This window comes from Ambystoma mexicanum, chromosome 6p, assembly GCF_040938575.1.
Source record: "Ambystoma mexicanum isolate Mex_15411 chromosome 6p, UKY_AmexF1_1, whole genome shotgun sequence".
Taxonomy (NCBI): domain Eukaryota; kingdom Metazoa; phylum Chordata; class Amphibia; order Caudata; family Ambystomatidae; genus Ambystoma; species Ambystoma mexicanum.
The window spans coordinates 508593794-508610430 of NC_090935.1; the positions used below are offsets into that span (position 1 = coordinate 508593794).

The window sequence follows — 16637 nt, forward strand, 5'->3', positions numbered from 1 at the left end:
TTTCAGATTCCCAAGGCTCTCCACAGAATTCTGCCCAAATCTCTTCGCTAGCAATGTCCAAAACCAGAAAATTAGCCCACCAGTTGTCCAAAAATGTGCATTATCTGTGCCCCCTTGAGGAGAAGGAGGGAAGATACTATGCCCCGGTACAAGTACAGGGGCAGGGTACAATTTTGGCACTGGTGGACACTGGATCCCAAGCTACCCTTCTGTCCAAAAGGGCCTTTGAGGAACTAAATGCAGGAAGAGGGGAGAATACAGTATTCCTCTCACCTCTCTTCCTGGACAACTGCAGAACTTTGACGGGAAGGAAATTCCTGTCGAGGGGACTGCAGATCTGGACATCAAAATTGGCAGGCACAGGGTGAAACACCCGGTCATTGTAGTGACCCCAGAGGGCACCCCTTGTTTACTAGGGAATGACCTCCTGAGAAGGTTGTCACCCCTAATAGATTGCGTAAACAAGGTTCTCTGGACACAGACTAGCCGTCCAATAAAATTAAAACAGAGTGTCAACCATATTAGTTTAACGGCACATGCCACATGGTTGAGCAAAAATCTGACCAAGTAGAATTTCACTTCCAGAACAGCCAGATTCCAGACGTGACCGTAATAGCAGTAGGACAACAGACTGGTGATGGGGGTCCTCTCTATTTCTGAAAATCAACCTTCCTTCCAGTTTAAGGTGGTATTCCACACTAGAAGGAAACACCCTGAAATTCTTTACTAATCCACAATCAGAAACTCCCACTCCTATCGTCCAGAAAGATGTGAAATCAGCTCAGAGCCTGGCTAATATTCAGCAAATTGGAGAGCAGTTGTTCATCCCTGTCCAGTTAAATGATGGGAAGGGCTCTGTTCTCGCTCGAGTGTGTGTGAACAACTTTAAGAGCTTCATCAGCGAAGCCATGTTCCGCCAACTCCCAAAAGCTCCAGCCATTCCCACATTCAAAGTGATAGACAAATGGGAAATGGACCTGGAAGCCCCTAATTCGAAACATCTCCTGCCAAGCAGGTGTATGCTCAGAATTTCCATAGGCAACAAGAGCATGGTCCATAATTGTTGGGTCGTGCGAGACGTCACTGCCGCCTTTTACTTAGGCAGTGACATTCTCAATCGCTTTGCCATTAGTTTGGACCTAATCAACTTCAAAGCTTGGTCCCGATTAGCGGATAATCCCATGGGCTTTGATGATCCAGAAAAAGCATTTAGGTCAGCTCAATTGCTACCTTTTGCAGTTGAAATTCAGATCAAAGAGGAAGTCACCATCCCAGAAAGGACCCGACAATTCTCCCTGGAAGTGAAAGTTAAAAGAGGACAAAAATTGCAAAACCCTGATGCTTATATACATCTAAATGCTTCTCTCCAACAGCAAGGGTTGGGGGTAAACCCAACTCCATTAGTCAACATAGAACATGACACCATTCCAATAGAGGTGGATAACAGCGACTTAAAGAGTATTACTCTAGCCGCAGGCATCATTATTGGAATGGCGGTTGATGACCGACATTTCTCCATTGATCTAGGAAATTAACTGTTAGAACCAATCCCCAAGGACTGTTTTGACGGTGACAGTGATGACAACACAACACCAGACAGGATTTTCACCCGGCATGGGGGGAACTTCCTGGTGTACACGTCTTGCCCTTATGGTAAGGAAGATGTGACTTGTGATTTCAGGAGGGATGAGGTGATTTTCCAGGTCCATGAGGGCTGCCTTTCCCACCTGAAGCCTCCAGTCCAAATCAGCACTCTGACCAGGGACTTCTCCACCCAGCTGGAGGAGGCCGCTGAGATAGCCAAACCAGAAGTCTTTCCAGGTTTCAGGCAGATGGTGGAAGAGAGGGTCAACCTAGCTGATGCCTGTGTGACTCTGGAACAGAAGCAAAAGTTGAAACAAGTTTTCTTGGATTTCCAAGATCTCTTTGCGGTAGACTCATATGACTGTGGTCGCACCCACATCCACACAACAACAATTCCCACGGACCCTAAAATGACTCCAGTGTTTGTGAAGCAATATCGTTTGCCTCTCGCATCCATGGAGTCCCTTACTGAAATAATTAAGAACCTTGAGTCCCGGGGAATAATCCGTCCAGTCCACAGCACTTTCAATAATCCGGTGCTGGAAATATTGAAGCCAAACGGCCAGTGGAGACTCTGCGCCGACCTCAGGGAGCTCAACAAACAGGTCCATACTTCCCGATGGCCTCTGCCCTACATTGACCAAGGGCTGGCCCAGATCCAGGGGTCACAGGTATTCACTGCAATAGACCTGACCAATGGATACTGGACCGTGCCGGTCAGTAGGGAGGACCAATACAAGCTGGATTTTACCTTTGGGGGCCAGCAGTACACATGGACCGGGACTCCCTTCGGATACCTCAACTCCGGCAATGAATTCAACATTTTCCTACACAAGGCCATGCCCGACCTGGGTGCAAGGGGTAACCTGGCTTATGTAGATGATGTTCTCATCAAAAGTTAATCTGTGGAGGAACACATAGCGGAGATCCGTTATGTTCTGACACAGTTGAGGGCCGCCGGAGCAAAACTTTCCTTTCAAAAAGCACAGTGGTGTAGAACCCGTGTTAATTTCTTGGGGCATGAGATTACTCCTCAGGGTCTCTGTCCCCAGGAAAAGAAAGTGGAAGCACTTCAAAAACGGAAAGATCCCACAACTCTGCGGGAACTAAGGAGCCTCCTTGGACTGACTAATTACAGCAGAAAGTTCATTGAGTTCATTGAGGGCTACGCAGAGATCAATAGACCCCTGATTCATCTCCTGAAGGGGGGGGGGTCAAGTGGGAATGGGGTCGAGAACAAGCCGAGGCAGTAAGACAACTCAAAAGAAGCCTCTCACAAGCGCCTAGCCTGGCTTACCCTGTCAGAAACAAGGAGTTCTTCCTGGAGACGGGGTTCTCTAATACGTGCTTGACGGCAGTATTATACCAAAAGCATGACAAGGTCAATAAAGTAATCTCCTATGCGAGCAAAACTTTATCCTCTGTGGAGGAAAAATTCAACGATTGTGAGAAGGCACTCCAGGGGGAACACATCATAGTGGAGACTCCACACCAGCCTCTGCAATATCTCCAAAGTGACAGAATCCGGGCCGGGAATGTGAGTAATTCCCGAATTACTTCCTGGATTCTGTCAATGCAAGGCTTTCCTGTGGAGGTCAGATATGGCCAAAACAAGAAGAGTTCCCTCGGGCAAGGTCTGGCTGACTTGCATGATTGTGCCAGAGAAAACTGTCTCGAGGACGAAATTCTAAAAATCAAGGACAACATAAAGGCATACCTTAATTCCCCACACAAAGTCTTTGAAGAAGACAAGTGTGAGGGAATGCCCACTGTCTATGTGGATGGATGCTCTTACCATGTTGACAACGACGGGGAGAAAGAATTGGTGGCTGGCGTAGGGAATGCATGGGTGAAGGAGTTCCCAGAACCCTCCGCCGGATACAAAATTGGTCCCCGAAGTAGTCAGGTGGCAGAATTGATGGCTTTGCATCAGGCCATCCTCACTGCTGTCCAACATCAACTCCACAAACTGGTCATAATCACCGATTCGGATTATGTACGGAACGGGTTCGTGGAGCACCTGGTTAATTGGATAACCAGAGGCATGTTATGTGCTAATAACAAACCCTTGAAACATGGGAAGTTAATCCAAAACATTGATGATCTGGTCACATCGAATGGGATGACCATCTACTGGAAAAAGATCAAGGGTCATTCCAAAGTAGAGGGACCAGACAAAACTGGAAATGACTTAGCTGATTCAGCTGGCCAAAACCGGGGCCATCCAAGGGGATCTAATCGAAATAGAGTCCCTGTTGGGGGAAATCAAGGTCACCGCTATCACTAGGTCCCAGACAAATGCTCACAATGATCTTTCAACTGCCCAATGGAGCAAGGAGACCCCTGATGCTGATTTAATTACAGCTCAGAAGGGGGATCCAATTATTGCTAAGTTTTACCAACACCTTGAGGACCCTGAGAACTTTCCCCTGACAGATACCGATTACATTGGAAAAGAGGACCTAAGAGTGTTGATGAAATGTCCAAAAATGCTCCGGATCCAAGACAGTTTGCTGGTAAGGAAATCCAAAGCTGGCCACGATCAGTGGGTGGTTCCTACCTCATTCCGAAGCCTGATGTTAAGTCATGCCCATGATGCGTCCACCGCCGGTCATAGGGGGATTCACAGAACACTGGAAATCTTAAGAGAGGTTGCATACTGGCCACACATGGGGCAGGACCTCGACCAATACTTCAAGGGGTGTCTTGTGTGTGTACAATTTCAGCCATCATCTCTCACACACCGGGCACCTCTCTAAAAGAGGGGAATGACACTGCCATGGTCAGATTTGCAAATCGACTTTGTAGGCCCTGTGATTCGTTCGGCTAGAGGAAACAAGTACATGTTGACCGTTACATGCCTGTTTACCAAGTGGGTGGAATGTCTCCCAGCCCCAAACTGCAAGGCAGAAACTGCAGCTGCCCTGATGTTTAACCACATCTTTTCCCGTTTTGGTCTACCTCAAAGGATTGAGTCAGACAGGGGCAGCCACTTCACCAGTGAAGTAATGACAAAGATGTGGGAGATACTGGGGGTCAAGAGGAAGTTACATATTGCTTACCGGCCAGCTTCTTCTGGGGCAGTAGAGAGATATAACCGAACCATTGTGAGCATATTAAAGAAGTTTGTGGCAGATTCTGGGCCAAGTTGGGATATCCGATTACCTCTGGTCCTAATGGCCATACGATCTACCCCTTCATCTGCAACCAAAATGTCACCATTTGAGTCGATGACTGGACGCAAGATGGTGCTTCCCAAGCATTTGCTCTACAGAACCCAAGAGCAAACGTTGATAAATGCCTCCACAACTCATGAGTATGTGGAGAATTTAAGGAAACACCTTCAACATGCTTTTGCCTATACTCAGCAGAATCTAGAAAGATCAGCCGAGAGTATGAAGACCCACTCTGATCTGAAAACTTCCAGGAAGGAATATCAGGTGGGGGATCGGGTCTATTTATACAACTTCCAAAGAAACCAGGCAAAACAGCGAAAATTCTTGCCTACATGGAAGGGACCCTTTGAGATTATAGACAAGATCTCCCCTGTGGCCTACAAGATCCGCATTCCCAAAGGCAGTTTGGCAGAGGGGGAAGACAAGTGGGTCCACATAAACAAGTTGAAGTGTTGCCATCCCAGGCACACTTTGCAGCAACTGGAGGAGTCCTCTGTAATCCCAGAGGGTACCGCTCCAGAGTAATTCAATTCCAACCCTAAAATATCCTACATATAACCTATCAAATTCTGTGTTTCTCAGGTTTATGTGTTCCTTTCGCTTAATTTAAAAAAAATGTGCATGTTCATATCTGTGGAGTTCTAAAATAGATATGCCACCCCACTATATCAATGGTGGGGGAGAAATGTCCATGAATAGGTATTGCCGCTTTTCCTTTGTCGTCCTAGGAGAAAGAAAACCTGGAGACTGGCCAGGGAGGACTATCCGGAGACCGGGAGCAGAGACCCAAGGGGCCCGGGGTACCGGCCAATATTCCCATCAGGACCGGCGAGAAGAACCGATCGATCAGTACCGGATGGAGGAAAAGATGCTGAACTGTGCCATTTGAAGAATTGGAAGAAGATTATGCAGACATACCAGTGCGTGGGTCATAACCTTCTGTGCACCCGACTCCCCATCGACTCAAATTCGAAGTGCAGTCGCGTGGGGGGGGCTTTGTTGGGTGTCCTGACCCACTTTTGAGCTATCATGCTGCAACATTTGGTGCTGTGGGCTTAGAAAATCCAAGATGGCCAAAAAGCCCACATGTATGCCAGAATAGGAAAACTGTGCAGTACTGGCATGGAAAACATCATGATGGCCAGAACTTCCCAGAAAATGCACAGGGAAATGCATGAAGAATAGGCTGCCACCCATTTTTGCCTATGTTGTGAGCACACGAGGGCACTGCCTAAAACCACCATTGGGCTACCCACACAGTAGCCTGAAAACATTGGGAATGGCAATGCTGATTGCCAAAAGCAACCTAGAACTGTGGGGAATTCATTTTCTTAAATCCCAAAAATGGTTGCATTACCAGTACTCACCACTGTCAGAAAGCTGGCGTTTTAAAACCACCAGACTTGTGTGTAAAACTGAACAAATGAAACAAAACCAGACGAAGGAAAGACTTGCTAAGAGGTGGATACAATGTAAAACTATACTCTGAAATGTCTTGAAGGAAGTAATTATTTAATGTGTATGTAAAAATCGTAATAGACTTAAACTGGGGGACAAAAAGTGACATTTAGCTGAAACCTGGCTTAATGAAACTGAATTCTGCCTGACATCTACCCCCACAGGAGTTAAAACCTGCTCAGCCACTCTTCCCCTTGCCAAAAGGAGTTGTCACCTCTCTGATTAGATTAGGGGTGGAGCAGCTACAGGGAGTTGAACAAAGGCCTGTCCTGGGCCCAGGCAGATGGTTATTAGGGTGGTCGTAAATGGCTTCCTTTTGAACAAAGCCCTTCCTTGACTCAGGCAAATGGGTTATAGGGGAGGTCCTAAAGTGGCTTCCTCTTGGCAGAAACGAGGAGGGGCAGCCCCTCTGAGGACAGGCTGAGCTTAAAGAAAGTGGATAGACTGGTTTCTCCACCATGTGACCTGGGAAGACACACCCCTGTTGGCCAGAATATGATTTTAAGAAAGATGTATAACTCATGGTGCGGACTTGTCAAAATTATCTAAATGATACCATAATTCTTGTGATTTTTCTGCCCACATTTTAAGAGGTTTTAGGACCTGGTGGTATCATCTGGGGGGTTGCTAGCGGAAAATAGGGTTTCACTCCAAATGTCTGCATGTTAAAAATCTGACACTTCATCAATTAATGTCCATACTCCTTGCGCACATGTGTGTAAATTTGGGTTAATGTCCGATATTGCAAAACCAGTTAAAAAGTGCAAAATGTTGCCATTTCTGAATGCAAGCCCCCAGGAAGAGCAGAGTTTGAACAGAGTATACCTCATGTGATATGTGATGGGTGCATGTAATTTTAAACAACTGTGTATCTGTGCAATATGTATTTGAATCAAATATAGATTTGTGGACAAACTGACCAGGGGAGGATCCTCTGACCCATAAAACCTACAGCATCACTCTGACTCACATTTCCTTCCCCCAATCATGGGAGAGGGGAGAATTGGGCCAATGACAAGTAGAAAGGGGCAGGCTTAGCTAGGCCCAGGCACACACCCACTTTCAAAACACATAAAAAGAGACTGCTGGGACAGGTAGAGACATTCAAATCCAGTTGCTGCAACGCGCTCTGCCGGACCACACAACATCCAGAAGATACCAGATCCAACACTTAGACTTTAAAACTCCAAAGAACTTGATTCAGAACTCAAAGCAAGGGCCTAAACCCCCAAACTGAGAACTCTTCTCAGCAGGCCTCAGCATCCAGCAAACCTAACAGCGGTAGCAGCATCCAGGAGCCGTGCAGATCAGCGCTGTGTCCAGAGAAAGCTGTGCAGAAAGATCCAGGAGCTGTGCACAGATGCTGTACCCAGAGATCCAGGAGTCGGGCCAGGAGCAGTGTCAGACCAGACCAGCAGAACAGAGACCAGACGCTGTGCGCAGAGACCGTCCGGGGCGAAACCAGAACCAAAGCCATCTTGACCCGATCCGTGAGACATAGACCTTCCAAATACATTGTGAGTACAGCTAGGACGGTGTGAAACCAAATCTCTTAGTTTCCAGTGATATAATTCAATCTATTTAATCTAAGTAGAACTGCCTCCTAACTGTCACTTGTCAATTCTGCAGCCGCATAGCTGTAACCTGTCATTTTTAAAAGCTGTCACCTGTCAATTTGAGTTACTTTAAATTCGAAAAATGACCTTTACAAAATCGTTCATATCTTTGGAACCGTTTGGGCTAGAAACTTGCCTCTGAAAGCTTAGAATCTCAGCTTTTCAGCGAATCTAAAACCGACTTGCTACTCCTTATACTTTTGCCGTAATCGCGATTCACGCATTCGCAAATTTTGCCGCGATTTGTGATTTCAGCTGATTTCTCTCACGTGTGAAAAGCGCCAGCTTCCTTGCTTTACTTTGCCAAAAACTCGTTTAACCTGCTAGTTACTCCTAGAGCATTGTTAAAGTGTCAGGAAAGGAAGAAGGCGATGGACATGGCAGGGGAAATGTGCACAAAATACACAGTAAACAACCTTGAATATAACAACGTGCATTCAATACCCAAAACTCGTGTATACCACTATGAAAAGGAATGTAGGGTAAGCACTTAGAACCTCCTTATGACTGAAAGGAAAGTCGGCAAACTCCTTACCCACTATGCTATTACAGATACTGACAGCGCTAAGCCCACGTAGAGGGCAAGCAGGGACAGAATCTGTAAGCTGACACTCTAGACGGTACCGAATAAAGAATTTGGAAACAGTACTCACAAGGACCGGAATGACCACATGAATGCCAGTACTCACGAAGACCGGAAAGACCACTTGGATGTCCGTATTCACGAGGACCGGAAAGACCACTCAAAAGTCAGTACTAACCCACAACCCTGTAAATCAAACAAGAACCCAGAAGGCAGTAAAGGCAAAGAGTGAGGATGACTAAATACCTAAACCCAAGTCAAGAGGCAAGAAGGAATAGTACAGTGTGGAAAACAAAAGATAATCACACAGGAGCTAGTTACAACAGCTTCCCACACCTAATAATAAAATAGGAAATAAATGTAAAAGTGTAAAGGAAAACATGGCATGGATCCCAATAGAAGGCAAGGATCAGGAGCAGTGAAAACGATATCAAAAGGGAAACTTTCCCACCCATCCACGGTGAAAAGGCAGGAAACTAAACCTGTAAAGGAAAGATTAATGCAACAAGTCTTTCAGTAGCAAAGGACAATTTCTAGGAAACAGTGAACACAGGCAATTGGGCTACAGCAAAAGGAAAGCTCAGAGAAAGGCTGCCTGCAGACAGAGAAAGGGAGAAAGGGATTTCCAAAGGGCAGAAATCAATTAGGCATACAAATACGAATTCCAGGACAAGGAACAAGAAACACTAACTAGAAACTGGGCACAAAAACTAGGAACCAGGAATAAGGGACCAGTCAAGACAGGAACGCTGCAACAATGACCAGCGCTGGACTGAAGCAAACTGAGGCTTTTAAAGCTGCTTAACGAGCACACCCCTCAGGCGTGTCGCCTGCTGCACCTGCAGCCACAGGTGTTGCCTATCCTCCACCCAGCCTTGTCCTGCAAGGGAGGAGGTGAGGCAGTGAGCCAGGCATTCTGGGAAGCATAGTCATTTGATTAAAGTAGCAGTAGCATGCTGGCTGCCAAAAACCTGGAATGGATCCGGAAGGGAAGTAATTTGGGAAATAAGGTTTTAGCGCTCCCAATTCATCAGGACACTGTAGCATAAGGTTCGGAGGAAATGTCCAGTAGGGAAGAAACCCCAAAACCTGCCCCCAAGTGGCGGGAATGGGAGCGAAGGGAGCGAGCCGTGACACTATACCCCCTCCCACGGCCGACTCCAGGCGGCCGTTACTCGCACAAAACATCTTCTTTCCATGACAGGAGCGCTTTGTCTTCAGAAGTGACACTGACGGAAACGATGACCCACGGGCAGAAGCAGAAGGACTGGAATGAATAGAATCAGGCCGCAGTCTATAAGAGCCATAGGTGGGTTTTCGGTGAGGAAGAGACTCATGGGTCGAAGAAAGGCATGAAGGACTTGCAGGACCCGAAGCAGAGTTGGAAGGTCCAGGAAGCTTAGTCACTGGAAGAGGATATGCATACATTTTTGAGGAGAGAGGCAGGCTGGTGCTAAATGCCTTAGACAACGGTAGAAGTTCTGTTAGCCTCACCGCAGAGAGTGGACACACAGGAGGTGAGGAAACAGCAGGTTTCAGGAAACGTTCATGTTCGGAAGGTGGCGGCTGAGGTAGAGGTTCGGAAACTCTGTCATCCATCTGGGTAAAGGTTTGTGGTTGAAAGTGACAAAGATTCGCCTGCATAAGTTCCATGCCTTGGAGGTCTGGAGATCCAATGGGTTGTACGAGGCTGGCACTCCCATTGACAGTCATGTAGCCAGTCAAGTAGCCACCTTGTTGCACGTGGGATACAACCGCAGGAACGTTTGGCATACTGATAGGAGTGTTAGACACAGTACTCGGAACATCAGGCATACTAGCAGCGGGAGCAAAAACAGGCACATCTTGAACTGCAGCAGACATTCCCCTCCTTTGGCTACTAGCACCCAACTGGCGCTGCAGCTGGAGGGCCGTGCCCGTCCCTTCCCTCAGGCTCATGTGGGATCCGGCAACAAAAGGGTTGTCAAGCGGTTGATCCAAACCGGACTCCAAACGCGGACCGTCCAGCCCGCTATCCTGGTCGGCTACTCGTTCGGTGACTGGGCCGTGGTGGATGGCATCCGTTTCTCTCTCGTAATACTCCAGGCAAGTCCAGCGGCCTCGCATGTAAGGCCCTCCCGAGTCATGAGCCGGCTTGATGTTTCTGAAGAGAGAGCTGGCAGAAGTCTCAGGCTCAGATGTTGCATATTCGGGAGGCGCTGATGCTACAGTCAAGTAGTTGGGAGAATTGTTCTGTGTACAAGGCAGACATTCTGGTGATCCCCCTGAAGCATAAGAAGGGCAAGATGGACGTTCATAAGTAAATGGTTGGGATTCAGGAGGAATCTCTGGAGCAGAAGAATATGCAGCAGGATCTGACAGTGTAGACAGGTACACCTCCGATATTGGCAGCGAGGCTGAGCAGGATACAGGTCTCTCATGAACTGAAGCCAAACTAGCAGTAGGCTCTGGGACCGAAGACATGCACTTAGAATGTACTACCGGAGGCTCCATGGCTGAAAGATAATCTGCTGGATGAGTCACTGTAGCCGAAGACAAACATGCCAGAGGAAATTCTGAGGCTGAGGGCATGCAAGTTGGAGCCGTCTTGTTAGCTGAAGACAAACTTGTCAAGGTCTGCGGCTCTGACTGCGTACATGGTGAAGGCTCTTGGGTGACTGGCAGACATAGCACTTTTTTATTGATCGAAGATACGTGTGCCAATGATGACTGCAGAGCTGGGGACAGGATTATTGAAGAGTCAATGGTAGTAGGAGGACAGTCTGAAGTCCCGGAAGTCGACAGACACACTTGTGGTTCAGGAATGGAAAGCCCCTTTAAGGCAGTTGACCCCTTGGCACCAGTAACCAAAGTCTGAGCTGTACCCCTGCCGTCCCTCTCCTTAGTGGATGACACAGAGTCTCTTCCTTTGTAGAAGTCAAAATCAACCAGAGGAATCACCATAGTAAAGTCTCTGTTAATCAGGATTTCGTCAATTGACCATTCCTCTGTCTTAGCTTCAGAAAGTGGCTGATTAACAATCAACAGTTCAGGGATCGCCTGCCGGGTTTTTGGTTCAGTAATCTGTGGAATGAGTCCATCAAAACATGAATTCTGCACTGTCTTTGACTGCTCGTAGTGACCGAAATTGGCAGAAGGAAGAGCGAACATAGAGGTAGCATTGTTTTCCACATCAGCTTGAATGTCTACTTCAGTCTCAGCAGCTAGATCAAGGGCAGAACCTAAGCCTACAGTTGTGACTGATTCTGTGTATGCCACCATTGTGGATTGTGTTTGGAAATCAGAAGCATGTATGTGTTCAAGCTCAGAGTTATGACAAACTGCTACACAGGAAGCCTCAGGTAAAGGAGTGGCTTGTGAATCTTCAGCTAACAGCAATTCCTGACAAACGGTAGGACAGTTGTCAGAACCTGTGCCCTGAATAAGCGCTGTGCTTGAAAAATGACTTTCACTCCCAATAGATCCTACATATTGACAAGTATCATGATTTACAAAAGTCTCCGCACTCAGGGACTGAACAGTATTCACTTCATCAACGGATAAAGTTGGAGGTGTATTCAGAAAAGACTGTAACATCTTATTCTCCTCTTTTAAGGAAATGTATTCTTGTTTTAACTCCTCAAATTCTGCTTTTAGCATGTCCCGCATTAACTGTACATCCCTATCAGTAGGCACAGGGGAAGGCATGGTGGCATCAGGGCTGGATCCTGCCCTAGCCATCTGGAAGTGCACTGATTGTATATTGTCATCTACTGCTTGCAGGTCTTGTGATCTATACTCTCTCTTACCGACGTGGTCTGTGTTTCTTTTAAGCAGACTATTGGCATCAGACCCCTTGGCATTAGAGACCACAGTAAGAACCTGTGCAGAGGAGTGAGCTGTAGACTGAGGGCAGAAAACAGAAGATATGCAAGGAACCCCTCCATTCTTCATGCTTGAATCATGAAACTGTTCAATCTGAGGTAAAGCACAACCGGAGTCATGGGGTTCAATAACAGAGGTACTTGTGTGTATAAATTCTAGCAGTGTGTTGTTTTCCACTGCTAAGGCTTGTGCGGACATAGACTCTGGATCAAAATTAAAGACAGAGCTAGGATCAGGCAATGTAGGATGGGCCACCCAGTGGGTAAAATACTTTGCACGTAAATACCCATTCGTGTCAAGGAGTTCATTTAAGTCAGGAGCAGAGATTCGATTTTCACGGGTAATTGTAAGGGAAGCTTTCTGTATAAGCTTGTTAGAGGCCTTGCTGCCTTTCCTTCGTAATCTGGCCATGTTCAAACGGGAACAACGGCTGGTCATTCTGTCAGGAAAGGAAGAAGGCGATGGATATGGCAGGGGAAATGTGCACAAAATACACAGTAAACAACCTTGAATATAACAACGTGCATTCAATACCCAAGACTCGTGTATAACACTATATGAAAAGGAATGTAGAATAAGCACTTAGAACCTCCTTATGACTGAAAGGAAAGTCGGCAAACTCCTTACCCACTATGCTATTACAGATACTGACAGCGCTAAGCCCACGTAGAGGGCAAGCAGGGACAGAATCTGTAAGCTGACACTCTAGACGGTACTGAATAAAGAATTTGGAAACAGTACTCACAAGGACCGGAATGACCACATGAATGCCAGTACTCACGAAGACCGGAAAGACCACTTGGATGTCCGTATTCACGAGGACCGGAAAGACCACTCAAAAGTCAGTACTAACCCACAACCCTGTAAATCAAACAAGAACCCAGAAGGCAGTAAAGGCAAAGAGTGAGGATGACTAAATACCTAAACCCAAGTCAAGAGGCAAGAAGGAATAGTACAGTGTGGAAAACAAAAGATAATCACACAGGAGCTAGTTACAACAGCTTCCCACACCTAATAATAAAATAGGAAATAAATGTAAAAGTGTAAAGGAAAACATGGCATGGATCCCAATAGAAGGCAAGGATCAGGAGCAGTGAAAACGATATCAAAAGGGAAACTTTCCCACCCATCCACGGTGAAAAGGCAGGAAACTAAACGTGTAAAGGAAAGATTAATGCAACAAGTCTTTCAGTAGCAAAGGACAATTTCTAGGAAACAGTGAACACAGGCAATTGGGTTACAGCAAAAGGAAAGCTCAGAGAAAGGCTGCCTGCAGACAGAGAAAGGGAGAAAGGGATTTCCAAAGGGCAGAAATCAATTAGGCATACAAATACGAATTCCAGGACAAGGAACAAGAAACACTAACTAGAAACTGGGCACAAAAACTAGGAACCAGGAACAAGGGACCATTCAAGACAGGAACGCTGCAACAATGACCAGCGCTGGACTGAAGCAAACTGAGACTTTTAAAGCTGCTTAACGAGCACACCCCTCAGGCGTGTCGCCTGCTGCACCTGCAGCCACAGGTGTTGCCTATCCTCCACCCAGCCTTGTCCTGCAAGGGAGGAGGTGAGGCAGTGAGCCAGGCATTCTGGGAAGCATAGTCATTTGATTAAAGTAGCAGTAGCATGCTGGCTGCCAAAAACCTGGAATGGATCCGGAAGGGAAGTAATTTGGGAAATAAGGTTTTAGCGCTCCCAATTCATCAGGACACTGTAGCATAAGGTTCGGAGGAAATGTCCAGTAGGGAAGAAACCCCAAAACCTGCCCCCAAGTGGCGGGAACGGGAGCGAAGGGAGCGAGCCGTGACATAAAGTGATCCTGAACTCATATAAAGTATCTTTCACTCACCCTGAACCTCCTAAAGGGAATTAAAACCATTTTCAGCATATTTCTCACTGCATTGTTACCATATTCAAAGCATTTTGCCTGTGTTTCAAAACTCCTATCTGTTGTATAAGCTGCTGGGGGGGAATTGAACTGAATTCTATTTGATTACATTCCTAAGAACTGTGTGCTCTCCTCTTCATCTCCTTACATTGCATAAAGGAGGGGGGGGGGTGAATTGTCCAAGAAAGTGATTACATTGTCTTTTGCTGAAATCCTATCAAGTTATTTTCCATACTGCATTTTCATTCCACATTGCATCTATTTGAAACCATAAAAGTATTGTTGCTATCTTATCCATCCTATACCCACTCATCATTGATTATAAAGAAGTGTGCTAGTGCCAGACTATCCATTATTGATTACTGCTCAGATTAAGTGTGATATTCAATTATTAATTTATTATAAAGTGTGATATATATATATTGTTTACATTCTCAAATAAACCTTTTAAACTTGCAAAACAGAACTACTTCTTGGCTCAGTGGGGTCAGGGGGATTCTAAGAGAGGGGTGTTATATAGGGGTCGTCATCCAGAACTCATGAACTGGACATAAAGATATATCAATAAGGGTTTCCATTCAGTATCCCAGACTAGGCATTGACTTAGCTGTAGTGTTGAATTGAATCCTCTTACAACTCAAAATCGTACGGAAATCCTCCTTTTCATTCCACCCCACTTTTAGGCACCTGTTGTGGCTGCTCTTGTTCCTAGTAACATTGATTATTGTAATGCACTCTATCTTGGTCAGCCTGCCTATCTTGTGCATCGCCTCCAGCTCCTGCAGAATGCTGCAGCCAGGTCTGTCCTTTGCCCCTCATTTGGTGTTCATATGTCCCCACTGCTTCGTCAGCTTCACTGGCTCTCTGATGAGAAGTGTGTCCTCTTAAAGTTGCTCTATATTGTACACAGAGCTGTCTACAAAATTGGTGCAGAATACCTCCAGTCCAAATGTTGCCCTTAAGCTCCTCTGCGACCACTCCCTTCACAATCTGCTCTTCTGATCCAAATCCCTTGGGTCAGACTTTCCCGTATAGGTGCTTGTGCCTTTTCCATTGTTGCGGCTAAGGGATTCTCTGGGTCTACTTGGGAGAATTCTCTCCTGGGTCTACTTCCCTTTCACTGCGCCCTAAAAACCTTCCTGTTCTGAATTCTCCCTCTTGTTTCTTTGCCTGTTCTGCTGATGAGTGCCATGATGCTTTAGGGTGATCGTGCACTATATAAATGTTGCTCCCATAACATAACATTCCTCCTCCTATCTTTACTTCTTAGGTGCCCCAGACAAGGCCTGGCCCCGAAGATCTCCTGGGCTGGGTCACCCTCCTACCTCCTTAGTTTGTTGCCCCTCCTTCTGGGCCCCCCCACTGCCAGTTGCTCAGCCAAGGCCAGCAATTGCAGAATTGCAGAATTATTTTTTCCTTTCTCTTTTTTTGTTTTGAATACTACGACGAGGAAGATGAGTGTTTATTTATTAATGTATTGATTTGTACTTTTCAAAGTACTGTGATGAAGAAGATGAGTGACCATGAGGATGAGGCACTGGAGTTTTATCAGTCATCTGTCTTTTTTCTTCACCAAAATGGCCACCACGTAGTCCCCATGTCATAGGGTTCTATTTCTATTGCTGTTCCCCTTGCATGCACTACAAGTGCTTTGGCCCAACTCTGCTGCCTCTCCCAAGATGGCTGACATGCTTCGTCCACGTTGCTTGGGCCTTTTTGCTAATTGTCTGGAACACAAACGCCTGCTCCCTTGATTTAAACAATTCCCCCTTTGCTTTGCTGTTCCTCTGGTCTCTGCAACAGGCTTTTGGGGGGATTTTCAGATCTTAACGACAGCGGGCAGGGTCGGATGCATCTACCCATGCCTCAGCTGTCTTCCTATGCCCTGTGCCGCCGGTTCTGGCCACCTGGATCACCATACCCCGCACCTTGAGTGTTCCGATGCTGCACGTCACCGCAGATGGATGTGGTTCACTTCAATGAGGCCTCGACCACCCGTGCTCTGCAGCCTGCCCGCACAATGCCATCTTCCAGGAGTCCTCGCAGACCTGCGGATCACCGTGTATCCTTCTTGGCTTCTCCCACTCCAGTAAGGGATCCACTTTGACAATGTAATATCTGAATCTCCTCAGCGGGTGACAATGCGGGAGGCCTTCCCTCCCTCGCCTATGATCGCACATTATTGGGCCTCTAAATCTAGCGGGGATGCAGCACACATCTATTCCCTATTAATCACACGGTGTCGCAAAACACTTTCATGTTGCCGTTTTGTTTCCTTGAGTTGACAGAATAGAAAGCAGCTGGCAATATAAACGCAGTCCCGCAGGTCAGTTCACGCTCTCCACAGGCGCCCATGACTCCAGCATAATGTCCAGTTAGTTGTGAAGGATGGCTTACACAGGGACTCGCAAAACCGGCCGTTCATATACAGTGTTGCAAACGCTGAGCAGCCCACCTGGAAAAACC

The 16637-nt window shown here is 46.6% G+C and overlaps 1 protein-coding gene across 1 annotated transcript in view; it reads right to left on the reverse strand.

The window, feature by feature from the left end:
* The window catches only part of PDE4D (phosphodiesterase 4D), a 1909329-nt gene that overhangs the window by 1635776 nt on the left and 256916 nt on the right, over positions 1-16637 (reverse strand). The window lies entirely within an intron of this gene.